The sequence below is a fragment of the Molossus molossus genome, unplaced genomic scaffold (genome assembly GCF_014108415.1).
Source record: "Molossus molossus isolate mMolMol1 unplaced genomic scaffold, mMolMol1.p scaffold_m16_p_4, whole genome shotgun sequence".
NCBI lineage: Eukaryota > Metazoa > Chordata > Mammalia > Chiroptera > Molossidae > Molossus > Molossus molossus.
In genome coordinates, this window is record NW_023425377.1 from 82,249,156 (window position 1) to 82,254,663 (window position 5,508).

Below are 5,508 nucleotides of genomic sequence, written 5' to 3' on the forward strand. Positions count from 1 at the left end.
AGTAACCCATTTGGTGGGTTATATTACCCCCATTTCAGAGGTGAGAAAGTGAAGGCTCAGAGGTAAAATTTGTAAGTAGTAGAAAATATTTTTTGAGCCTAGATTTGTTCAGGTCCAAAGTCAAGCAGAGGCTGCATTATTTATAGACCCCCACCACCACCAATGGAAGCGGCACAAAGTTACCCAGAGGAGTCAGGGGACCTTCCATTTGGTGTCCTGACACAGGTTTCAGCAAAGAGTACTCCCTCTTGTGTGTCCCTGGCCATTGTTCTTTTTATGCTACTGGGAGTTCAGACATACATGATGCTTCCAAAAAAGTCAAGAGATACAGGGACATTCACACAATAAAATGTTAGGAGTGGGGGTGACTCCTGGGGAGACCAAGCATGTATGAGCAAATACTCAGTGTTTTACAATCAATCACAAATGATTATTCCCAAGGGGAATCGTATCCCTCTGAAAAATTGCTAGCAACATATTGATCTTAAAACACTGAGCCCTGCCCTGGCCTGTTTGGCTCAGTGGTTCGAGTATCGGCTGGCACAGTGCAGGGTGGCAGGTTCGATTCCCAGTGAAGGACATGTACCTGGGTTGGACGTTCAATCACGGGCCCTGGTACGGGTGGGTGTGGGAAGCAACCAATCGATGTGTCTCTCTCACATTGATGTCTCTCTCTCACATTGTTTCTCTCCCCCTCCCTCCCTTCCACTCTCTCCAAAAATCAATGGAAAAAATATCTTCCAGTCAGGATGAACAACAACAAAAAAAATGAGAAAAGGCAATAAAATGGAAAATAATGGTAAGTAGAGGCAAAAGTACTTTCATCCTTTGTCCTTTCATGTCCTTTCCTTAGATGTGGTCATAATTTGATGCTACGTTACAAATGACTTATCACTACTGCTGTTGGCTATGTCTTGGTGTTGGATTCATTTTCCCACTAAAACTACAATTAGTGTTTATAAAGAATAATTACAGTCAATTGTATCCATGGATAGATAATTCAGTTAAAAATATTTCTTAGGAACCTATAAATAGCAACATTTATTGAGCCTCCATTATGAACTAAGCCTCTGCTGGGCTGGTGCCACAGAGAAGAACTCAACACCTGTTGGGGAAACCTACATAAACATTAAATTATAATTAAACTCATTCTTAATAGAATATTCATTAGCATCTTAGGAACAAATGAGGGTAGGCTCCCTAAGTGTTAATAAATATTCTACTAAAATGGGTTAAATTGTCACATGACATTTTGGAAATAAAAGAGGACTTGGCATAGATTTTAATCTGCTGGTATGTATTGTGAATCTCTGAGAGCAGTAACATGCAGTATTTCCCAAACGTGTTAGACCATGGCATCTTTCTTTATGGAGTATTTTTTATAAAAAAACACATTGAGAAATTCTGGTGATGGGGAGAAAACAAATATGGAAAGTGTCTAAAATCCAGTGTGGTGGGGGAAAAGGAGGAACATCTGTAACAAAAATAAATTATTAAAAAAAATAATAATAATTTTTCTAAAAAAAAAAATCCAGTGTGGAATAAGATAAACATGTTAAGAGAAGTGCATTCTGTCACTCTTGACACCCCAGTTACAGCCCATAAATCACAGAACACAGAAAGAATAGTGACCAATGCTCATACATGCTCGCACAATCTTAGGGGATTTTCATGACCTTGCTATGTCAGCCATTATCATCAAAGGAAGCAATCTGATAGTTTACAGACATTGGCTCTTAAAAAAGGTATAAACATCTCCAATCACTATAGCAACCCTATCCCTAATTACCAATTGTGGGAGCTCTGGCTTAGCAACCTCTAAGGTTTTGCAGAACTATTGCTCAAGCGCCCGGAGAGAAAACAGCAAGATCCAAGAGCGCCACCTGATGGCGAATGCTGTGTCTTGCACCCTCCAGGTCTCTTGATATGCAGTGCCAGGCAATCAAAGTGACAAGATCTGTCCACTGCAAGCATCCTGCCGATTTCTAGGAATAAATGCATCTTGATCACACACAATTTGGACAGTAATAAACTCCCATTCTTATCTCAAGACCCAGTGGGACTTAATGATGAATTCTTTGTTGACTTCTCAAAACATAATAGAAAGCCAAGACAGAAAAGTAGAAACTAGAATGTGGAAATTGAATCACATTTGGTCTTGAAGTGAATTTCTAGAAAGTAAGTCTCCCCATAGACTCTTTTCTGAAGATCTACTTTATGTGCATTCAATACTGTCCATGAAAAATTAGTAAATAAGTAAATAAACGCCCTCTTTAAAATGAATGTGTAGCCCAAGGCCATAAACAACAACAACAAAAAAAACGATGAAAGTTATTACAGAAATGTTTTAGGATAGACAGTTATAAAACATCAGTCTATAGACACTTGGAAGCCAAAAGCGCTCTGAGCCCTCCCGGTTATGTGAGCCCATAAATTCCTTTTGATGCTTAAATTTGTTTGAAATACATTTCTATGATCTGGACCAAAAGAATATATATCAACACACTGTACCTTCTATTTATTTATTGTTCACTTTAAATTTTTTATTTCTCTTCTTTCCTCCACTTTCTGGGAGAAAATTTCAAGCTTGTATTACACTCGGCTTAAACTATTTATGGTGAGTTATTTACTTATTTATTTGAATGATTCTATTACACGTCCAAATTCTGGTACACATATTTATTTTCCTCCAATACTTCCCCATATCATAAGCATCTCCATATTTCTTCCTTTTTCTTCTTAGTCCACTTTGTATTAAACTGTTTTCTTATCATCCTTTATCTTTGATTTGGTTTATAGTTTCTTGAATTTTACTGAGGGACAAAGTAGGTGCTATTTAAAATTTATTTCTCTATTCCATGGTAACCAATATTTCTCAAAACCAAACCAAACATTTCTGTACACGTTAAGTGCATTGAAAGCACTATTTTATTCTTTAATCTCTTTCACTGTCTCAGGTTGGTTTTCCCGTTTACACATCCTGGAGCAAGGATAATTCTACCTGGTCCTGGAGACAATAGATTCTCCTTGGACCCTTTCAGTGTCCCTCCGGTTTATGTATAGTCCTTGTTATAGGTGATCAGCTAAAAGACTGGTTGACAATAATCTACATTACCACTCAGCAGCCTAAGGCGATGAAAGAGAAAGAGGCGTGGCGAGCCCAGGAGATAAAGTTACCCGGGTGCAGTTTCTTCTCCTTGCTTTGGTGAAGTTGCAGCATGAAGAGGCAGCTTTCTCCATCAATCTTATCTTTGGTTTGACCTCATCCCAAGGTTCCCAGGTGGCTGTTCCTGTTTTATCTTGGAGCAGCTGTTATCAAGGGAATCCCTAGGCCCCCCTGGTTATCAGCCTCATAGAGCACTGCAGGGACCCTGGCCCTCCAGTCCTTCACTGCTCTCTGACTGGCAAAAGGAATCCCGAGAGGCCTGGCATACCTATGTCCCTTGACCCTTCAAATCAAGGTGTGTGGTAGGCAGAATTCTAATAATGGACCCCAAGGTTCCATGCCCTAGGAATGAACGGGTTCTTCAATCTCAGACTAAAGTCAGTACTGCTGCAAAGTCATTTGGCAGATGTTGTTAAAAGTCGCAAATCAGCCTGGCCGGTGTGGCTCAGAGGTTGAGTGTTCACCCGTGCACCAAGAGGTCGCCGGTTTGATTCCTGGTCAGGGCACATGCCCAGGTTGTGGCCCTGATCCCCAGTGGGGGGCATGCAGGAGATGGCCAATGGATGTTCTCTCTCATCAATGTTTCCCCCTCTCTCACCCTCTCTCTTTCTCTTCGTCTCAATTCAATAAAGAAAAAAAATTTTTTTTTTTTTAAGTCTTAAATCAGTTGACTATAGAATGGGGAGATCCCAATAGGTCTGACCTGATGACAGGAGCCATTTAAAGCAGAAGTGAAGCCAGAGTGATTTGGAGGCTAAGAAGGGTTTGAGGTTTCCGTGCTGGCTGGAAGGTGGAGAGGCCAAGTGAGAAGGAATGCAGGTAGCCTCTAGGAGCAGAGGCTGACCCCAGCTGCTGCCAGCAAAGAGATCAGGACCTCAGACCTACAGCCAGGAGGAGCTGGATTTTGACAACCTGAATAAGCTTAGAGTGGATTATTTTCCATAACCTTCAGATAAGAGTCCAGCCTAGCCAACACCTTGATCTCAGCATTGTGACCCTGAACAGAGAACCCAGCAGAGCCCATGCCGGACTTCTGATCCACAGAACTATGAGCTGATAAACAGACACTGTTGTAAGCTGCTTAGTTTCAGCAGCAATAGAAAATGAACACAGAGTATGTAAGTAGAATTCTTCTAGAATCTCCTCTGCTCTCTTCCCGGCGTTCTACAACTTTCTTGGGAAAGGAGCTTCAAGTCAGCCCACAGCACCTGCTTTCAATCTGGTCCTACTAGCACTAGATGTAGCAAAAATTCTTTGAGATAGTATTTTCATTTTACAGAGGAGTAAAGCTCAGAAATACTAATTTGCACAATATCATACAGCTACTTATTTTTAGAGCTAAGATTTGAATGCAAATCCAAAACACATCATTTATTCAATACTAAGTTTCAGTGAAATGTTTTGTCTAAAACAGGAATGTCAATGCATGGCAAGCATCTCACTACTTCCTTTTCCTGTTCCCATGTGAGACATAATCAATCATCGAGCTCTGTGGCTCTCAGTCTAGATGAAGCTTCAGAAACCTTCTTAAAACAGGGTTCCAGGGCCTGAAGTTAGCACCAGTGACTGAAGTTAGTATAAGAAATGAACTCATTTTGTTCATGGATTGGAAGAATTCATGTTGTTAAAACGTCTATACTATGGAAAGCAATCTGTGGAGTTAGTGCAGTCCTTATCAAATCCCAGTGGTATTCTTTATAGACATGAAAAATATTATAAAATTTGTATGGAACCACAAAAGAACCCAAATAGCCAAAGAAATTTTGAGCAGGTAGGACAAAGCTGGAGGCATCACATTTTCTGATTTCAAAAAATATCACAATGTTTCAGGAATCAAAAAAGCCTGTTACTGGCATAAAAATAGACATACAGATGTTCTCTCTTCTGTTCCGGGAATAAAACCGTACATATAGTCAAGTGACCTTCGGTAAAGATGTCAAGAACACAAAATGGAGAAAGGACAGTCTCTTCAATATGTGATGTTGGGAAAACTGGATATCCACATTAAAAAGAATCAAATTGGAACCTTATCTCACACCATATACAAAAATCAACTTAAACTGTTTTAAAGACTTAAACATATGTCCAGAAAGGATAAACTTCTGAAACCATAACACTAGAAGACTGAAACATAGGGAAAATGCATCCTGATATTGGTCTGAGCAATTATTTTTTTATTTTTTTTTGATATCATACCAAGAACATAGGCAACAAAAGCAAAAATAGACTAATAGGACTACATAAAACTAAATAGCTCTACACAGCAAAGGGAACAATGAATAGCATGAAAAGGTAACTTGCAGAATGAGAGAACATATTTTCAAATCATATATCTGATAAGA